The sequence below is a fragment of the Mirounga leonina genome, unplaced genomic scaffold (genome assembly GCF_011800145.1).
Source record: "Mirounga leonina isolate KUSES-001 unplaced genomic scaffold, KU_Mleo_1.0 Mir_125, whole genome shotgun sequence".
Classification (NCBI taxonomy): Eukaryota; Metazoa; Chordata; class Mammalia; order Carnivora; family Phocidae; genus Mirounga; species Mirounga leonina.
The window spans coordinates 32,547,250-32,569,395 of record NW_023270305.1 but is presented as its reverse complement, the minus strand read 5'-3'; the positions used below and the strand labels follow the sequence as shown (position 1 = coordinate 32,569,395).

At 41.5% G+C, this 22,146-nt stretch overlaps 1 protein-coding gene and 1 non-coding gene across 3 annotated transcripts in view; both read left to right on the top strand.

The window, feature by feature from the left end:
• Positions 1 to 22,146, top strand: part of KCMF1 (potassium channel modulatory factor 1) — a 76,381-nt gene that overhangs the window by 5,270 nt on the left and 48,965 nt on the right. The gene's annotated exons all lie outside the window — the stretch shown is intronic.
• On the top strand, positions 7,545 to 7,648 carry LOC118008347. Its single transcript, XR_004678664.1, has one exon. It is a non-coding gene; the product is annotated as a small nucleolar RNA U13 (small nucleolar RNA).

The window sequence follows — 22,146 nt, the reverse complement described above, 5'->3', positions numbered from 1 at the left end:
TTTTAAACTGGAGGTTCCAAAAGCTGTTTTTAGTGAAGGTTAAGGTATCGTTGGATTATCCTAGAAATAGTGTTTTTTAATATTACAGTATAAATATTCCTGGGGGGCTATTTTCATGAGCATGAACTCGAAACATTTCCTACATTTTATATTCATAAAAGTTAAGGGGCGCCTGGTTAAGCATCAGACTCTTGATTTCAGCTCAGGTCATGATCTCAGGGTCGTGAGATCTATTATTAAAATATCTGTTTGTAAAAAATTAATTCCATATTAATTTTAGTGTTGTGCTAGGAGCCATGATGTTTTTCAGTTTTTTTAAATGATAAGGTATAGATATTTCAGTTGCTGAAGTTATTCATTAAAATTGAGGAAAGAGGGGTGCCTGGGTGGCTCAGTCCATTAAGCATCCAACTCTTGATTTTGGCTCAGGTCCTGATGTCAGGATTGTGGGATTGAGCCCATCATGGGCTCCGTGGCTCAGCGCAGAGTCTGCTTGTCCCTGCTTGCACTCACACGTTCCCTCTCTCACTCTCTCTCTCAAATAAATAAATAAAATTGTTTAAAAAAAAAAAATTGAAGAAAGAGCCCTTAAGAGGTGTACAATCAGAATTTTTAAAAAATGTGTTTATTTTTATATATTAGCCATGTCCTGATCCATGATGGAGATATGTGAAAAGGCAGACAGTTTCCTAAGGGAACATATTACCTAGATTCCATGGGAAGGAAGTGAGTGATCAAGAGAAGAGAGGATGTTCTTGGGATGGTTAGACAAGAGGACAGGACATTGTTGGCAGAGGAAAGTTAGGCAAGGTGGGCGTGAAGCTTGGGCCTGAGTACCAGGAGGTGAAAACTCAGTGTCCTATGAAACTAGCAAGAGATGAATTTCCTTGTTAGGCACTTTCCGGGGTGCCATCCCTACTCTACCTCTCTTACCACCCTCCCGCAGTGTTTGCTAATGGCGGTTTTAGTTGTCTTTCTGGATAGTAAAAAAGCAGTGTGGGTCCATCCGGTTCATGTACGTGGTCAGTTTATTTCTTCCATGGCCACAGTGCCAACCAGCAGTCCAGCAGATTTTGCCAGTGGACACAAGGAGTATTGGAAGTACGGATGGACCCCTGCAAGTCTATCATTGCTGCTAGAAAAAAACCAACTGAAATCACAAGAGTGGGTCAGTCAAGTCACCTTTAGCTAGGAGGGACAGACAATAAATGGGTGAAGCCTCTTGACATCATGACTAATTAGGTTTAGCATTATGTCCTGCTGAATCGTGTGGGGTTTTTTTTTTTCCTCTCTTGCTAGTACTCAGTGCCAGTGTCCTGAACTTAAGCTTTTTTTTTTTTTTTTTTAATAGTAAGAGGATTTTCATTAGAGTCACTTTAGAGTGCTAACTTGGGGAGCTAGGAGAACAGTCACAGGCATATTCAATTATAATTTATTTTTTGGTTTTGACTTTTATTTCTTTCATTGTTCCTTGAAGACTTGTTACCCTCCCCTCCCACCCAGTAAAGTTAAGGGTCCCTCTAGTGGCACTCCTGCCTTATTCTCCAAGTATTTTTTTATGCTGTAATTGTTTGCTTGTCTGCCTCCCCAGGAAGCCACCTGAAAGGTAGGTATAGTGTTACACTTACCTTTGTGCCCTGCCACCGAGCACAATGTCTGGCCTTTGGGAGGCCAGACATCTGAACACTTGTGGGTGATTGTTAGAGATGTTGTTACTTGTCTAAAAAATGGTGAGACTAGAAACTGCTATCTTCTGTTTTTATCTGGGAAGCTGGTTAAGAAGGAGGGAGAATGTGGGAAAGAGGATTTGGAACTTTTCATAAAAGTAAGAGGGGATGGATAAATTACACAGAACAAAAAAATTTAAGGGGAGCTGACTCCTGGGGGAATGGTTTGGGATTAGATCCGGGTACTGTTTTTGGTTCTACTTCTAGCTCTGGTTTCGGATTAACTGGCTGTGGGTTCTGAATATTAATTGCACCTTGTGTGAGTTTTCTGATTCATTCAGTGGATATTTATGGACTTCGCACTGAGTACCACTCAAAGTCATCTCCAGAGCTTGCCCCAAGTTGGTGACCCTTTCTGCAGGATGATAATATTCAGTGGGTTTGAAACACCTTTGGGAATTAAATGCTTTCCTGTTGCCCAGGCTGTGGTTCTTTTCCAGTATGCTGGAATTAGTCCTTGAAGTTTATATTTTATGACAGGGTAATTAAATCATGTACGTATTTTAATGTTTTGGCAATATTCATCTCCCCCTCCTTTTTCTTTTCTTCTTCTTTTTTAAGCTTATTTTCGTTTAAGTTTCTCAGTACTTCCAATTCTGCCCAGCAGGACATTTCTTTCCTTAACAGTATTGCCCTTGGACTATAGAAGTCTCAACACACATCTGCATATGTTAGAGTATGTTCAAGAAGGTTATTCCTTGTAGGTTTATAAGTATCTTTTTGATGCTTAGAGAGAAAAGAGCTCAAGGGATAAAATGTTTAAATTTTGTATTCAGTTTAGTTTTTTTGGTGCAGAGGCTTAATGGTTATATAGCAACTGTTGAGTGAGAAACTAGATGGTACTTCTTTTTGGTATTCTTCTCAGTCAGTATTCTCCTTTGGTGTCCTCTATGGTTGTAGAGGTTTGGCAGTGCAAGGAAATGAGAAACTTTCTAAATTAGGAGTTAAGGCCATTGCAGCAAAACAGGCAGGAATTATTTAAAGGGGTTGCTGCAGGGGCGCCCGGGTGGCTCAGTTGGTTAAGTGGCTGACTTCCACTCAGGTCCTGATCCCAGGGCTCCCTGCTCAGCAGGGAGTCTGTTTTTCCCCCTCTCCCTCTGCCCCTCCCCCCACTCATGCGCATGTGCCCTCTCTCTCTTTCTCTCTCAAATAAGTAAAATCTTAAAAAAAATAAAAATAGGGGGCGCCTGGGTGGCTCAGTTGGTTGAATGTCTGCCTTCGGCTCAAGTCATGATCCCAGGGTCCTGGGATTGAGCCCCACATCCGGGCTCCTTGCTCAGCAGGGAGCCTGCTTCTTCCTCTTCCTCTGTCATCCCTTTCCTCTGTCATCCCTCCCCCACCCCCCACTTGTGCTCTCTGGCTCTATCTCTCTGTCAAATAAATAAATAAAATCTTAAAGGAGTTGTTATAGATGTGTCTCTTCTATAAGAATGAAATACATACTAGGTAACTGGGGGTGTTTGGGTATTGGGATCCAGGTAATTTTCATAATCAGAGATCTTACATTCTGCCTGATAAGCTAGGGATTCTGATACAGTTAATTGCAATTTGAAATTAATGTAAAATGTGCAGTTTGTGTGTGTGGCTATATATACGGATATACATAGTGGTCACAGAGGAGGGACTGATCTTCCCTTCCCTAGGAAAAATGGTGATCAGACCTGAAGTGACAGTGGATGAGCACCTGACCCATGGTTTTCCTGACATCCCATGTCAGACATACCACATAGCTTCATGTTCTTTCTTGCTCCATGTAATTTTCTACAAGCTTTTTAGAAATCACCCAAAGGAAGAGGAGAGAGCAAGTCTACTTGCAGAATTGGATTAGACCATCACTATACCATAGAAATCTAGTGCAAGCCACATGTAATTTTAAATTCTCTGGTGGGGGGTCCTAGGTGGCACAGTCGGTTAAGGGACCCACTCTTGGTTTCAGCTCAGGCTGTGATCACAGGGTTGTGAGATGGAGCCCTGTGTCAGGCTCCATGCTTGGTATGGAATCTGCTTGAGATTCTCTTTCCTTCTCCCTCTGCCCCTCCCGCTTGTGTGTGCACACGAGCTCTCTCTCTCAAATAAATAAATAAATCTTTAAATTTTCTGGTAGCCACAGTAACAAAGCCAAGGAGGTGAAATTAATTTATTTTTAAAAATATTTTATTTATTTATTTGAGAGAGACAGCGATAGTGAGAGAGAGCTCGAGCAGGAAGGAGGGAGAGAAGCAGACACCCCGCGGAGCAGGGAGCCCGATGTGGGGCTTGATCCCAGGACCCTGGGATCATGACCTGAGCCGAAGGCAGAGGCTTAACCATCTGAGCCACCCAGGTGCCCCGAAATTAATTTAAATAGTTTAATACTTTAACCCAATATATCCAAATTAGCATTTAAACATGTAATCAGCATAAAAATTATGGGTTTTTTTCTTAAAAAATTTAAAAATCTAGTGTATATTTTACAGTTAGTACACTTGAGCTCAGATACTAAATTTGGATCAAAAATACTTGATCTTAGCTGAGAATCATCTTTAGACTCATGCATTGGGGGTCTGCTAATACATTTTTTGATCCCATACAGTCTCTTTTTGTAGGTACATTTTGATGTAGTATTGCCATCTTCTTAATGGTCCATTCATTAACATTCTGGATTTTTGCTTCTTGAAGTTCTTTCCTAAGAACCAAGATTTTACCTTACTTTTTCACCTTAAATTTTTTTTTTAAGTTTTATTCATTCATTTGAGACACACAGAGAGAGAGCATGAGCAGAGGGAGAGGCAGAGGCAGAGGGAGAGGGAGAAGCAGGCTCCCCGCCAAGCCAGGAGCCCGATATGGGGCTCGATCCCAGGACCCTGGGATCATGACCTGAGCCGAAGGCAGACGCTTAACCATCTGAGCCACCCAGGCGCCCCTTTAAAATTATTTCTTAACCTATGTTAGCAACATAGAACCATTACAATAGAAAACTACTTTATAAACAGCTACAAATGTATATAAATTATAATCCCTCTGTGGGCTATTCAGATTGGAAGAGTAAATATTGGCCTCAGGGCGATTTTAATGTGAGTTTGGGGGGTTATTTTAAGTCTTCTGTGATGACGAACGTAGAACTTGTAAAAATTGTTACTAGTCCATTGCAAGTTCTGTTATGGTGGATTCAGGAGGTAGTTGTGGGTTCTGTCTGGTGGTGATAGACTTTTTATCATTTGAAGAAAGTGACCTCCAGGCTTGGTAATTTATTGTAGGTGTATTTCATTGTAATAAGATTGGCTTTCTAGTATCCTTTCGGAAAAGGCCTTTGGCATCTAACAATAGAAAAAGCAGGTGGTTATGATTCGTCCTCAAAGTAATTTTAAGAAAATTGGGGCATGGGGGCGCCTGGGTGGCTCAGTCGTTAAAAGTCTGTCTTCGGCTCAGGTCATGATCCCAGGGTCCTGGGATCAAGCCCCGCGTCGGGCTCCCTGCTCAGCGGGAGGCCTGCTTCTCCCTCTCCCACTCCCCCGCTTGTGTTCCTGTTCTCGCTAACTCTCTCTCTGTCAAATAAATAAATAAAATCTTAAAAAAAAAAAAAAAAAGAAAGAAAGAAAATTGGGGCATGTGACTGGCTCAGTCCATAGAGCATGAGACTCTTAATCTCAGGGTCCTGAGTTCAAGCACTGTTCGAAGTGGAGCCTACTTTAAAAAAATTAAAAAAAAAAAATTTTTTTTTTTAAAGTAATTTTAAGAAAACTGATTATGAGCTAATAGCCCACTCTCAAGGTTAGCCAGCCACTGGTGATTTCTCTTTTTTACCTGTTTGGCGTATTGTTTTAGCCAGTTAGAGCTAGATTTGTAAGTAAAAACAGTGTTTGGGAGATGGTCTGTAAAAAATTAAAGACCTTGTGGTGTTTGCCTTCATTTCACTGAGGCAACATTCCCACGGAACAGTTTTATGGTTGTCTTCTTTTTCAGTCCTGCCCCCCCCCCCCCAACCAGATCACTGGAACATCAGGAATTTATGGCTTTTTTTTTTTAACAGTATAAAAATACTAGTACTATATGGTTTGTGGGTGCTCTTACCCACTGGTTCTCAAAGAGTAGTTTAGGACCAGCACTATCAGCATCACCTAGGAACTTGGCTAGAAATGCAGACTCTTGGAGCCTACCGTGGACCTACTGAATCAGTTTCTGGGGGTGGAGCCAAGGCATTTGTGTTTTAACAGGCTTCTCCCTGGACCCAGTTATGACCAAAGCATTTATGTGTGAGATGGTTATTGCTGGTGATAGGGGCACACAATGGTTGTGGTACCATTTTTCATGGTATGGTACTAACTAAAGGGAAGTACAGTTGCTGACCTTGGCCTCATTATTCTTGAACGCCATGTTACTGTCACCCAACGAAGTGGAAGAGAGTTGTGGCTCTCCACTCCAGACCAGTACCATTAATTTACTCAACACATGTTTATTGAATTTATTGAATGTGTACCTAGGGCTAGGCACTATTCTGGCCTCAAGGATACCATGATGAGAACAAAACAGAGAAGATTCCTGTCCCTATGACACTCATATTCTTTTTTTTTTTTTTTTTTTTTTTTTTTGGTGCCCCTTTCTTTTAGAAGGAATATATCAGGGGTACATGGCCTCTGAGCCAAACCCAGCCGGCTGCTTGTTTTTGTAAATAAAGTTTTATTTGAACACAGCTGCATCTGCTCATTTACATATTGTCTAAATTGCTTTTATACTATAATGGCAGAGTTGAGTAGTTGTGACAGAAAAAGCTGAAAATATTTACTATTTGGCTTTTTATAGAAAAAGCTTGTGGATCCCTGGGGTAGACCATAAAAGAATAAATGTGTACTAGAGTGTTAGGTGGTGACAAGTATTATGCAAAACCATACAGTGGGTTAAGGGAATAGAGAGTGGGGCCTTCCTCATACTGTGGTCAGGGAGGACCTTTTTGAAGATGGGACATTAAAAGAAAAAAACTTTGAATTAAGTGAAGGATATTTAAAGAAGGAAGGGGGCCCCTGGGTGGCTCAGTCAGTTGAGTGCCTGCCTTCAGCTCAGGTCATGATCAAGCCCCCTGCTCAGCGGGGAGACTGCTTCTCCCTACCCCTCTGCCACTCCCACCTGCTTGTGCGCACTTTCACTCTCTCTCTGTCTCTGTGTGTGTCAAATAAAATCTAAAGAAGGAAAGATAACGGGGGAGGATATAGCAGGTGCAGAGATGCTGAAACTTAGAATGTTCTGGGAACAGCATGGAGGCCACTGTGGCTGGAAGACCATGATTGAGAGGGAAAGGGAAATGAAGTGACCATAGCCAGGGCCAGATCCTATATACCCTTGTATTGTGGGCTGTGGTGAGGGCCCTTTAACTGTGAGTATTGAGAAATACATTTTCGGAGCCCTTCTATAGAGGGGTCTTTTTGGCTAAACAAATGGCAGAGGCTGGAAACTAAATACCTAGTGTTGTAGCACATTCTAACATCTCTAAGAAACATTTCTTTACAAACTTTCCCCTACGCTCATTACTCTTTTAAGATTTGTCTTCCTCAGCCCCTGTGTATCTATGTATTCTATTTAGCTGATGGTCCTTGTAGGGTGTGGGGTTTGGTAGAAAGCAAATATCTCTGGTTTAAATGTAAAACGCTTGAGCCTAGAAATTGGGTCATCTACATTAGCTTTCAAACTTGAAAAAAATACAACACAGAGTAAGAAATGTATTTCATATTATGATCCAGCAGTTACATACAGATGTAATGAAGTAAGAGTTTCACAAAGCAGCACTCATCTTTACTATGAGAGATGTATTTTATTTTCTATTGTTTCATTAAAAACAGAATCCTGACCTTTTTGTAGTTCCTAAGCATGGCGATTGGCTGCTCACCGCGTGTGTTGACGTGCGCCTCCCTCAGACCTTGCTACCACCTCGGCACATTACCCACGTGAGGCGGGGAAAAACGCTAGTTGTGACCCAGATTGGTTGCACATTCTACTCAGGGTTTGTGACTTGCTATTTGAAAAACACTGGCCAACGCTGTCTAATCCAAAACTTTAAGTCCTTACGTGCAAAGTATTGTGATAGGTACAGAGACAAATAGAAAATCCTAACAATTTTTCCTTTTGGAGGGGGGTATTGGAAGGTCCAAGTATATGAGATAAACTAGCTGTAGTATGACTGGGACGGTAAGTGTCACCTCAGTTATTACAGCTTCCATGGTGTTGGCAAGTGGAATAGAATGGTTTTGGGTGTCAGAGAAGGCATTCTCAAAAGGGTGGCATTTAAACTGAAGACTTGAAGAAATAACTGGGTTTTTTTAAATTGAAGTATAATTGACATAGAATATTACATTAGTTTCAGGTGTACAACATCGTGATTGGATATTTATATACATTATAAAATGATCACCACAAGTCTAGTTCCCATCTGTCACTGTACAGTGTTTTTACAATATTAATGACTGTATTCCCTATGCTGTATTACTGTATTTTTATAACAAGAGTTGGGGATTAGGGCCGTCTACCAAGTGAGAGAATGGTAGGGGGTAAACTAGAGAGCTAAGAAAACATGAGGTGTGTTGGAGAGAGGTGGATGGGACAACACTGAGACCGGAGTTTCTGGAACAGAAGACTCCTGTATGTAAGTGGTGGGAATGAGGTATTAGACAGACTGATTGATTTACTAGGAATCCAAGGGGGAAGTGGGACAGGGACCCATTTGTTCTGACTTCCAGCTCAGTGCTAGAAGTCTGTTTTCTCTTCTGTAAGAGAAAGATACTGAGATCTGTTTAGCCTCTCTCCAAGGGTTATTTTGGAGATGAAATGCAAGCCAGGTAAGAATGTTTTCTGAGTAAAATAAAGCACTGCATAAATGTTAGGTGATGGTATTTTTATCATGGGACTAAGATTAAAAAGGAAGACTGGAGCAAGGTAGATAGGTAAGGATTTAGATTGCCACACTGAAGTCATCTTTGCCTTTTTCCATATAGATTATGGGTTGGAAGAGGGGGTAGTACACCAAAAGTTTTAAGCAGAAAAAAGGCATGGTGAAAAGTGGTATGTTTTAGGAAGACTAGTGTGGTAGCGCATGCGGTATAGAGTGGTGCCTGTGGTGGGGAGACCAATCAGAGCTTTTTTGGTGGAATAAGCTTGAAGTTAAAGGGGACTGAAGCAGTCAGTGGCAATAGGAATGAAAGGAAAAAGATGACTTGAGGTAGTCTTATTGCAGGAGAACAAGGACTAAAGTATAATTTCAGGACAGCCAGCCTGTGCACTGGAAGAATAGCAGGTTTTTCTAGTAAATGAGGAAGATAGGAGGGGAGAGATGGGGAGCAGTTGGGGGGAAGAATAATTTTCAGCTTTTGGCATTTTCAGTTTAAGGTGATGCTGGGCCATTAGGTAGAAATCAGGAATTGAGAAATACTACCCTGGGGCTCAAGAGAGAGAAATCTTGGCTAGGGATAAGAATTTTATAGCTCCCTACTTTGAAGCCTGGGGATTTGCTAGATTTCTAAGGAAGAAAAGATTTAGAAAAGGGAGGATTGGAGACATAAGAGAACCATGACTGTGATGTGACTTGCAAGCCACAGAGACCCTTTCCTGACCACCCATTTTCCTATAATAGCACTTGTCACGCAAGTATTAACTTACTTCTACAGATGCAGGCTGCTTTGACTAGAAGTGAGAGGTAGAGTAGATGTAGGAAGGGAGAAACTAATTGATACTGCTATATTAATAGTAGTATTTATTGAGTGCTTACTGTCTGCAGGCACTGCTTAGCATTCACATGACCAACCCATTTAAGTCTCATAACAGTCCTGAGAAATATGTATTATTATCCACGTCTTACAGATGAGATTGATGCACTGAGAAGTTAAGCATCTTGTCCAAGGTCATACGGTCTGTGATAGAGCTGGGATTCCAACCAGGGCCTGACTTCTTTTTTATTTTTTTTTAAAGATTTTTTTTTTTTTTTTTTTAAATTCATGAGAGACAGAGCGAGAGAGAAAGGCAGAGGAAGGAGCAGGGAGCCCAATGCGGGACTCGATCTCAGGACCCTGAGATCATGACCTGAGCCGAAGGCAGACGCTTAACCATCTGAGCCACCCAGGCGCCCCAGGGCCTGACTTCTTAACATTAAGTATAACTAACTCTGTACTGAGCACTTTATAGACTGGTTCCTACAGCAGGGACCCTGATTAAAAGGCTTAGTAAAATTTCAGAACAACCCAGCAAGATATGTTAACCCATTTTACAAATTAAGAAATTGAATCTCAGAAAGGTTGGGTTATTTGTGCTAGGTCACACAGATAGTAAGTGGTAAAGCCAGGATTTGAACCAAGTTCTGTCAGAAACCAAAGCCCATGTTCATTTATATTTCACTTGGAGGTCAGCAGACTTTTTTCTGTACAAGCTATAGCAAATACAGCTTTGTGGGCCATATGGCCTACATTGCCGCTACTCTACACCGTTGAAGTATGAAAGCAGCCATAAGACTAAACATAAACAAGTGAGCATGGCTATGATCCAAAAAATCTTTATGGACTCTGGAATCTAAATTTCATATAATTTTTAGGCATCACCAAATATTCTTAAAAATTATTTCTTTTCTAAACATTAAAAAATGTAAAAACTATTCTTAGCTAGCAGGCTGTACAAAAACAGGTAGTGGGCCACATTTGGCCCATAGGCCATGGTTTGCTGACGCCTACTTGATTTTACTTATTTTTTTAAAGATTTTATTTTTAAGGGGTGCCTGGGTGGCTCAGTCAGTTAAGCATCTGCCTTTGGCTCAGGTCATGATCCCAGGGTCATGGGATTAAGTCCCCATGTCGGGCTCCCTGCTCAGCGGGGAGTTTGCTTCTCCCTCTCCCTCTGCCCCTCCCCTCTGTTCGTGCTCACGTACACGCTCTCTCTCTCTTTCAAATAAAATCTTTTTAAAAAGGGTGCTTGGGTGTCTCAGTCAGTTAAGCATCTGCTTTCGGCTCAGGTCATGATCCCGGAATCCCAGGATCGAGTCCCACATCAGGCTCCCTGCTCAGCGAGGAGTCTGCTTCGCCCTCTGCCCTTCACCCTGGCTTGTGTTCTCTCTTGCTCGCTCTCTCTCAAATAAATGAAATCTTAAAAAAAAAAAAAATCTTTAAAAAAAATTTCTTTAAGTAATCTCTACACTGAACGTGGGTCTTGAACTTAACGCTGAGAGCAAGAGTTTCATGCTCTACCAATCAAGGCAGCCAGGTGCCCCTGCTGACCCCTACTTTATTCCATTCATTTAATAAGTATATTTTGAATACCATCTCTAAGTGGAGATGTTATGTGGGGCACTTGGGACAAAAAAAAGCCAGCCCTCTTAAGATGAGAGAGGTGATTATAATATAATATCGTAAGAAGTATAATAAATTTATACTTACAGCATATAGTCAATAGATGATGGAGGCTTTCTGTTTCTTGGATGAATTCATGAAGGCATCCCAAGAGAAGTTATGCATTTGAACTGGTAGTTGATGGATTATGGGGTGTTGTGGTGTTGGGGAGAGTATCCCATGGAGGGAGACTTGAACAGAAAGGGTTTTCCTTTGAGGAGAGACCATAGAAATTTAGCATTACTGAAGCAGAAGGAGGGGGGTGGGGGTGGGGGGGAGGCTAATGCCACGCGATGAACTTTGTGGCGTAATAGGGAGTGAATTTTTAGGAAATTTTAAGCCAGGAATTTGATTTTTGTGTTCCCGAAGGATAGCCCTGAAAGACGGATTTGCAGGGAGGAGGGGGACAGTTAAATTACAGTAAGATCAGAAAGTTGCTGTACTGCATGCAAATAGGAGACATACTTGGTGATTAATTAGACATATTGTGGAAGAATGAAAAGTCTAAGAAAACTGGGGAGTTTTGGCTTGATTAGTTGGGCAGTGCCATTCACCAAGATGCCTGTCTAAGACAGAAATATGCCTTGAGGGAGAAGGTAGGAAGCAGGGGAAAGAGAAGTGATTTCCATTTTTAGCATGTTGGATTTGAGGTACGTATGGGAAATCCAGGTAGAAATGTCCAGGGGCAGTTGAACATGTGGGTCTGGAATTCAGAAGAGTTTGGACTTAATCCATAGTAGAAGAGTTGGTTGCGCAGTGATGGTGAGAACACATGGATTGAGAAGATGAGGGGAGACTGATCACTAAGCCATTGAAAACATTTAACATTTAAGGAGCAGGAGACTGTGTCAATGGGAATAGTCTGGAGAGTAGGAAGAGAACCAGGAGAGAACACTGGCGTTGAAACTTAGGAAGGCGATTTTCTGGGAAGGAGGATTCAGTCAGTATTGCTGCAAATAGGTCAAGAAGACAAGGAATGAAGTGTTTGTTGGTTGGAGCTATTAGAGTGAGAAAGTTGTGGAAATCAGTGAGCACTTTTTTTTTTTTTTTTAAGATTTTATTTATTTATTTGACAGAGATAGAGAGCACAAGTAGGCAGAGGGAGAGGGAGAAGCAGGCTTCCTGCTGAGCAAGGAGCCCCATGTGAGACTCTGTCCCAGGGTCCTGGGACAGAGGAGCTCAGACTGCAGGGTGTTCAATCCTCAATGAACATGAGAAGTTAGGAACGCTACCTAAAGATTTGGCTGTGAAGGGGAGGAGAGATGTCAACAGCTAAAGGTATCTCTAGCACCTAGAGCAGGTTTTGGCAGATATTAGAAACTGGGAAAATTTGGGCACCTGGGTGGCTCAGTCGGTTGGGCGTCTGCCTTCGGCTCAGGTCGTGATCCCAGGGTCCTGGGATCCAGTCCCACATCAGGCTCCCTGCTCGGCAGGAAGCCTGCTTCTCCCTCTCCCTCTCCCCCTCCCCCTGCTTGTGTTCCCTCTCTTGCTGTGTCTCTCTCTGTCAAATAAATAAATCTTAAAAAAAAAAAAACTGGGAAAATTCATTCACTCAATAAATACTGTGCCAGTAGGCACACAGTATTTGAAACTGGGGATAGAGTAATGAAAGATAAGAAGTTCTCATTGTGGGGCTTACATTTTAATTGGGGGAAGAGGGCAGAAAAGAAACCTGTAATATAATTTTGACTCATGATAAATACTCTGAAGAAAGTAAAGGAGAGTGAGGCAGTAAGGATTGAATATGTTGGAAGGGTAATGGAGTGATCTGTGTGGCTATTTTTAAGAGTGGTCAAGAAGGTCTTTCAGAGGATGTGGTCTTCCCTCCCTCCTTTATCCCCTCCTTCCCTCCCTTCCTTCCCTTCCTTCCCAAGAGAGCTAGAGTATGAGCGGGGAAGGGGTGGTTGGGAGGAGAGTGGAGGGAGAGAAAATCCCAAGCAGGCTTCACACCCAGAGCAGACCCGATGCTGGGCTTGATCTCATGACCCTGAGATCATGACCTGAGCCAAAATCAAGAGTCAGAGGCTTAATCAGCTGAGCCACCCAGGCGCCCCAGATGTGCTCCTTTCAAGCAGAGACTTCATCAAAAATAAAGCCCTGGAGTTAGAGTAAAGTAGGTTGTTTGAGGAACAGTGGTTGGGAGCTGACTAGGCAGGGAGGGAGAGGAGAGAAGACGAGGTAGGGATAAACTGAGGCCAGATTATGTGGGACATTTATAGGCCTGGTAAGACATTTGAACTTAATTCTTTGTAGGGCTACCAGGACTTGCTGGTGTAGTATAGGCCAAAGCATGTGGGTAGGAAGAGGGCCACTTACTGAGACGGGGAGGGCAGGAAGAGGGAAGGAATTTTTTTTTGGGGGGGTGTCAAGAGTTCTCTCTCAGACATACTAGGTTAGAGATGTCTGTTAGATGTTCAAGGGGAGGTGTGTATGCCACCTGGGTGAGTGACCTGGAGCTGAATTGGCTCAGCAGGATCATTAGAGATCTTGAAGTCAAGACTTGATGGAACTGTGTTGCTCCTCTCTCCAGTTTAGTGTGACTTGAGTTCCTCAAACCTTTTATTAGGTAAAAATGTCTGTTTCAGGGCCTTCCGACCTTGTCTTTTTTTCTCAAAGTAGCAGGAAAGAGGCAGCATGGAGCAGAGAGCCTCCCGTGTGTCCCATGGCAGGTCTAGACCAGGACAGCGCCCTGTGGGAGGTAGGCTGGCTTGGCAGCTGGGTAACGAATTCGTTTATTTTCATTCTTTTTCTCACGAATAAAATCAAGAGGTAGATAGACTAATAGACCTTTTGGTCCAGAAGGAAATCAACCTTCCTTTTTTTTTTCTCCAAATAAAATTGTGTTCTAGAAAGGTTGAGTCATACTACTTGAGATCTTAGTGAGGACTAGAATTCAGATCCCATGACTGATTCCAACCCATTTTCTACTGTATATGCTGTTGAGATGAAGTGACCCAAAACTATAGGCTCAGAGTTTATTTATTGGTTTGTAGACTAATACTAGAGGCTAGACTTCTGCAGGGAGTAAAATTTTCCTGTTTACTCAAGTTTTTTTCAGAGATGCTAAATAGTAAAATTTAAGAATGGGATTTTGGAGCCAGACTGCCTGAGTTCAAACCCCCCTTGGTCACTTACTAACTATGACATCAGTAAGTTGTTTATCTCTCTGTGAATCATTTCATGAAATGGGCATAATGCTTACTAACCTTGGGGTGGTTGGTCAGTGGTTATTATATATAAAATAGGCTAGTGCCTGGCATATAACAAGCACTCATTATTTGAGCCATCTTCATCATTTTCATCTTGGATATAGAAAATAGCTGTTTATCATACTTCTAAATTCTTTGCATATAATTTGAGTACTAACAATATGCAAGGTATATTTCCTTATATAAGATATAGTCCCTGCCCTCAAGGAATTTGCATTCTAAAGGAGCAGGAAGGATAAAAATACAGGAGATACCAAAAGGCTTACCTACTTAAGATTAAAAGGCCAGTGAGAGCCAAGAATAGCCTTTTCCTTTTCTGACATTCTGTAAATCAAAGTGTTCAGATGAAGGCATGGAGACTGAGGGAAGGGATTTGAGCCAGCTTTGTGGAGAAGGGATTTGCCTGGATAGAGTAGAAGCAGATAGACATTCCAGACCAATGCCGTAGGCAGAAATGAGGGTGTAATACAAAGGCCAAGGCAGGAAAACACACAGGAGATTTTGTGAACAGTAGAACAAATTTGCTAAGGAAAAGGCCCATGAAAGATAGTAGTGAAAAGGATCCATGGAGAACATATACCAAGACCACGCATACCAAACTTAGCTCTTTTTTTGATTAGGCTTCTTAATTGGTGTATCAAGGGGCGCCTGGCTGTCTCATTTGGTAGAGCATGGGACTCTTGATCTCGTGAGTTCAAGTCCCACATTGGGCGTAGAGTTTGCTTAAAATAGATAGATACATCAGAGTGTCACTGTATACAGTATCTCTCCTTCATTAGGGTATATCGGACCAAGACTGTCCTTGTCCTCGGGGCAGGATAGATTTATTAGATAATGGTGTAAGAGCTGCTCACTGGTTGAGTAGCTCACAGAATGTTGATCCATACGTTTGTGGCAACCTAAGGACAGAACTAAGGAGATGATCCTGTATCCCTTTTTTCTGTTCTAGGACTTTAAAGAAGTCAACTGAGATTAACACATAATTAATATATTACCCTTTTCTATTACTGAGTTTCAACACATCCACGTTTTGCCATTTTTATATCCATTTCCAACCCCCTCCCTTTTGGGGGGTTGAACATTTTAAAGCAAATCCCAGACCTGCGTATCATTTTATCCACAAATATTTCACACACACACAGATTTGTATGTGAAGCTACAGTATCATTATCATACCTGATTAAGTTAACAATTCTTTAATATTATCTAATACCCAATTCATGTTCAGTTTTCCCAGTTATCTCAAAAGTGTCTTCTTAAAGTTAGTTTGTTAAAATCAGTACCTTGTTTAAGGTCTACATATTACATTTGGTTGGTATGTCCTTTAAAATCTCTCTTAATTTATAACAGCCCTCTCCTCTTTTAAAAATTCCATTTATTTGTTGGAGAAACTGGACTGGTATTTCCCACATTCTGGCTTACATTTTTGTGATGTCATTTTAACATATCCTTTCATTCCCCATATTTCTTTTAAGTGGTACTGTGTTCTAGAGGCTTGATTCAGATGTTTGTTTTGGTAAGAATGTTTCATAGGGGCTAAATATTTCATAATACTTATTATTATATCCTGTTCAGAGGCCCATAATATCTGGTTATCTCAGTGGGTTCAAATGTCAGCCTGTCTCTCCATGGGCTGTCACGATGTAAGCTGCCTGGATCTATTGTTTCATAGTGGTTGCAAGATGCTGATTTTCCAGCTCTTACCATTTTTCCTGTGTTTGTTCATTGGAATTTTTCTATAAAGAACTCTTACTTGCATACTTAAAAGAAATCACTGTAATGCTGTAATACAGGGGAAAAATAAAAACAAAATCATATGTAATAATGCGTCTTTCAAGATGTAAATTCTCAGGCATGATTATATTAGAGGAAATAACAAAAGAGGTTGTACCTATATACAGAATCACTGGGAATGTGACAGCCTCAAATGCAAATCCCTAACAGACGTATTGGCCATTCACATACCTTAAACAAAGTTGCCTTCGATGCTGTTTCTTTTTGAACAACTCATGATGTCAAGTTCTAAACAATTTACCCAAACAGTTGTATTACTGATGATTTCAATGTGTGTTAAAATCGTGCAAAAAGTACTTAGTATCTATATGTAACACTGACTTAGCTTCTAAGTTCAAGTCATTATAAACAGGTTTTTCCATTGGGACATTTTATTTTTATTTTTTTTTAATTATTTATTTATTTGACAGAGACAGACACAGCGAGAGGGAACACAAGCAAGGGGGTGGGGGGTGGGAGAGGGAGAACCAGGCTTCCTGCCAAGCAGGGAGCCTGATGTGGGACTCAATCCCAGGACCCTGAGATCATGACCTGAGCCGAAGGCAGATGCTTAACGACTGAGCCACCTAGGCACCCCTATTTTTATTTTTTAAAGTAAACTCCACACCCAGTGTGGGGCCCAAACTTACGACCATCAGATCAAAAGTCACATGCTCTACCAGCTGAGCCAGCTAGGCACCCCTCCAATGGGACATTTTTTTTTCCCCCCAATTGGGACATTTTAAAGCCATGGGAAAGGTGGGACAGTTTTTCACTGTGTGATCACATTGCAAGTTTCTAGAATCTCTGGCATCGACCTCCCAAATGCCGAGGTGACATCCAATCATCGTGATAACCAAATTTTCAAAATGTCCTCTCAGAAGTAATATTACCCTTTTTAAGAACCTCCAGTTAAGTGAACATATTAAGACAGGAAATCAAATAACTACTGCAAATAAACATTTGAAAATAAGAGGTAAAATACATGTCTCTTTTTGCTAATATTACTTTATACCTAGAAAACCTGAGAGCCTCTTAATAAATCATCTCATTAATTCTAATCATTTTTTAAGTGTTTAGGTATATACCTAGAAGTAAGAACTACTGGGTCATAGGGTATGACTAATTTTCATTTAAAAATTTTTGTTGCACTCACTTTTTCCCCCCTCACTAGAATTGCTTCTTTCTTCCTGATTGTTGTCGGTCTTAGGGATATTAAACCTTTTTGATATTATAGGACCTTTTTCCCAGTCATATTTGCCTTGTTATATGGTGTCTTGGCTCCCCCAAAAGATTTTCATTTTTATTGTAGACATACCTCTGCCTTTCCTTTATGCTTTCTGGATTCTGTCATGCCTAAAAAGATCACTTTTTAAAAAAAAATTTTTATTTATAACTTTTTTTTTTTTTAAGATTTTATTTATTTGACAGAGAGAGACACAGTGAGAGAGGGAACACAAGCAGGGGGAGTGGGAGAGGGAGAAGCAGGCTTCCTGCGGAGCAGGGAGCCTGATGCGGGCTTGATCTCAGGACCCTGGGATCATGACCTGAGCTGAAGGCAGATGCTTAACGACTGAGCCACCCAGGCACCTCTATTTTATAATTCTTTTTGAAGATTTATTTATTTGAGAGAGAGAGCATGAGCGGGAGGGGCAGAGGGAGAGGTAGAATCTCAAGTGGACTCCTCGTGGAGTGGGGAGCCTGACTCAGGGCTTGATCTCATGACACTAAGATCAGGACCTGAGTTGAAGCCAAGAGTAAGACGCTTAACCAACTGTGCTACCCAGGCGCCCCAATATTTTATTTTTAAGTAATCTCTACTGGGTCCCTAACTCACAACCCCGAGGTCAAGAATCACATGCTTTACCAAGTGAGCCAGCCAGGCGCCCCTAAAAAGGTCATTTTTTTTTTTTTGCCCTTTGCCACGCCCATAGTTTTTCTTTGTGTATTTGCTTGCTTGCTTTCAAGACGGAAAAGGTAAAATATAAATTGAGGGAGTGACTGGAACCCATACATGTGGGAAGTGGGGAAGGTGAGATTGCATGTGCTTTAGAGAGAGGAAGAGGACATAGAGATGGGAAATAGATTGCAGAGAGCCCAAGAGGGGAACAACCTTGTAGGAGGATTGTTGACCACTGGTCTGTTTAGTTATTGGGGGAGGTTGGAGGGGAGGGACTAACAGTGGTTTGCAAACTTATTTGACCCTGAATTCTAGCAAGAAATATGTTTTTACAACACTCAGAAAATACACACATAATGGAAACAAAAGTTTCATGAAACTACCTTATTTGCATTGTACTCTGATAATTTTCTGTTCTATTCCATTTGCAAGAAATTCTGTGTAAGATCCACTAAATTAGTGATTCTCAACCCTATCAGACCCATATTTTAACACTCTGTTGGTTATTCTGAAATAAAGTTCATTGATAAGTCACCAGCTACCTTAGATGTTACAGTGAAGTACATCATTGTCTGCATCTACTTAGAGTAAATACATTTGGATTTAAAAAATAGGATCAGAAAACATATCCTATAAAAAATGTAGGAAAATGAAAGAGCTGAGATATATGTAGATAGTAGAATAAAAACTAATAATAATAAAAAATAATCTTTTTTTTTTTTAAAGATTTTATTTATTTATTTGACAGAGACACAGCAAGAGAGGGAACACAAGCGGAGAATTGGAAAGGGAGAACCAGGCTTCCCGCCAGGCAGGGAGCCCAATGTGGGACTCGATCCCAGGACCCTGGGACCATGACCTGAGCCGAAGGCAGATGCTTAACGACTGAGCCACCCAGGCACCCCTGAAATACATTTTTTTTTTTTAAAGATTTTATTTATTTATTTGAGACAGAGAGAATGAGAGACAGAGAGCATGAGAGGGAAGAGGGTCAGAGGGAGAAGCAGACTCCCTGCCGAGCAGGGAGCCCGATGCGGAACTCGATCCCGGGACTCCAGGATCATGACCTGAGCCGAAGACAGTCGCTTAACCAACTGAGCCACCCAGGCGCCCAAATACTTTTTTTTAAAGAGATTTATTTACTCATTTTAGAGAGAGAGCATGCCCATGCAATTGGTGGGGATGAATAGAGGGAGAGGGAGAGTCTCTCAGGCAGACGCCACTGCAGAGCCCCACACCGACCCCCAATCCCACAACTAAGATCATGACCTGAGCTGAAGCCAAGAATCAGACACCTAACCGACTGAGCCACCCAGGTTTCTGATGTGAAATACTTTTTAATGTTAATACAATTTAGAAAGAACCCTCTTTCATAAATCCCTACTAAAGGGGTGCCTGGGTGGCTCAGTCGTTAAGCATCTGCCTTCGGCTCAGGTCATGATCTCAGGGTTCTGAGATCGAGTCCACGTCGGGCTCCCTGCTCTTCGGGAAGCCTGCTTCTCCCTCTCCCACTCCCCCTGCTTGTGTTCCCTCTCTCGCTGTGCCTCTCTCTGTCAAATAAATAAAATCTTTAAAAAAATAAAAAATAAAAAAAACAAATCCCTACTAAATAATGTTTGGAAATAAAACTATTCAGAGGAATCTCTGTTACCTATTTGAAAGTTATAGCTATAAAAGCAGTCTGGTTGGGGCGCCTGGGTGGCTCAGTTGTTGAGCGTCTGCCTTCAGCTTGGGTCGTGATCCCAGGGGTCCTGGGATTGAGTCCCACATCGGGCTCCCTGCTCAGTGGGAAGCCTGCTTCTCCCTCTCCCACTCCCCCTGCTTGTGTTCCCTCTCTCACTGTGTCTCTCTCTGTCAAATAAATAAAATCTTCAAAAATAAATAAAGAAAAGCAATCTGGTACAGGTATGCTATACTAGAAACTCAGCTACTATGAACAACTTCATCAGATTTTCTGAAATGTTAAAGAGTCTTTTGTAAAGTTCTAAATAAAGCAAAATGGTCTTTCTTACGAGATAGTGGCATACCTGGAAAATAAGTGTTTACTAAAGTTGCAAAAAATATTTTGTGTTTGTGGGGGAAATGGAGTTTGGTAGTATGATTAGATTATTTTAAAGGTTATTATTATTACTATATTTTGTACTTGAATGTCTGGTGGGAGATTTGGCATATCTTATTGGGATGCTGGACACTTCTTTACTGCATTTCCAGACACCTAGTATCTTTGGTACCTTTCTCCTGTAAACTCCAGTAGTACCCCCCAATCATTGTGGTGATCAAAAATACCCCCCACAGAGTTCCAGCATGCCCCCTGGGAGTGTTACCTCCAGGGAGAGCTACTGTGACTAAACTGGTTGCATTGGGTTATGACCTATAGTTGGAAAAACACCTATAGAAGGCTTTGGGGTCCTCTTCAAAACTAGCAGAAGAGGGGCGCTTGGGTGGCTCAATCAATTGAGCATCCAGCTCTGGTCTGCTCTTACCTGAGATCGAGCCCCGCCTCAGGCTCCACGCTCAGCAGGGAGTCTGCTTGAGAGTCTCTCTCTCTTTCTCCCTTCTGCCCCTCCCCCATTCGTGCTCGCTCCTTTTTTTCTCTCTCTCTCTAAAATAAATAAATCTTTTTAAAAAAAAAACTAGCCAGTGTACCTGGGTGGCTCAGTCAGTTAAGCATCTTGCCTTTAACTCAGGTCATGATCCACCATCCTGGGATTGACCACCACATTGAGCTCTGCTCAGCAGGGAATCTGCTTCTCCCTCTGCCTCTCCCCCTGGCTTGCTCTCTCTTTAGCTCTCTCTCTCTCTCAAATAAAAAAAATTTTTTTTTAAGATTTTATTTATTTGGCAGAGAGACAGCACAAGTAGGCAGCAGGGAGAGGGAGAAGCAGGCTCCCTGCTGAGCAGAGAGGCCTGACGTGGGGTTCTATCCCAGCACCCTGGGATCATGACCTGAGCTGAAGGCAGCCGCTTAACCGACTGAGCCACCCTGGCGCCCCTCAAATAAATAAAATCTTAAAAAAAAAAAAAAACCTAGAAGAAGAATCAATTGCAACATTATTGGAAATGTAAGATTATTTCCCTAGTGTTGATAGATCTGCTTCAGTTAGCTTTGTTCTTTACATTCTGGCTTTTGGACTCCAAGGTAGATATTAGTGGCCCTACTAAATTCATTTGACCTTCACTTTAAATGGTAACAGTATGCCGTGAAATATGCAGATATCCTTTCAAAGGCGCATTTCAGTTTGTCTAATCTCTGAACACAACCCATGCATTGATAAGAGTATTCACTACACTATTGAAAGTCATTTGTTAAACCATCTGTCTCCTTGTTTCTTTCATCTTATAACCTTTTAATTTTATTGTAATTTCAGATTTACGGAAGAGTTGCAAAGGTAGTAAAGACTTCCCATACACCCCTCACCGAGTTTTTCCTAATGTTAACATGTCACCCTGGCAATATTTGTCAAAACTACTACACTGACATTGGTACATTATTATTAAACTGCAAACTTACTCGGATTTTACTAGTTTTTCCACTAATTTTTTCTGTTGCAGGATCCAGTACAGAATCCAGATCCAGCATGTTGCGTTTAGTGCCTCCTGGTTTTGACTTCCGCGGCTGCAGGGACCAGTGTACTACTTTCTTAGCTAGCTCTGTTTAAAGCTCTCTTTTTAAAGCTATCACAGCCCCTGTGTGTTACCTACTCCCAGCTTTTCTGCTAAATGGCCTGTTTTGTCTTTTAGTAATTTCTCTTGACTTAGTTTCTAGAACCTTTGCCATTCTGTCATTATACTGTATTTGTTTCTCATTTTAAAACAAGACACCCAGAACTAAATGCAGTTCTTCACATATGGTCCAACAAGAGTGAAACATTGTGGAAACATTACAGTAATGTGTCTTATATGTTCATTAATACCACCTGAACTTGTTTATTTGCTGGCTTTTTTAGTAATTGCATCCCATCTTAAGCTAATACTGAAGCTGAAGTTCTGCTTAGTTAATTCTCCCAGAACTTTTTAGCCCATGGATTGCTATTTAATCTAAAGGCAAGACTTTATGAGACTCCCTTAAAAAATTTATCTTATGAGGTGCCTGGGTGGCTCAGATGGTTAAGCGTCTGCCTTCGGCTCAGGTCATGGTCCTGGGATCGAGCCCCACGTCAGGATCCTGGCTCAGCGGGGAGCCTGCTTCTCCCTCTCCCTCTGCC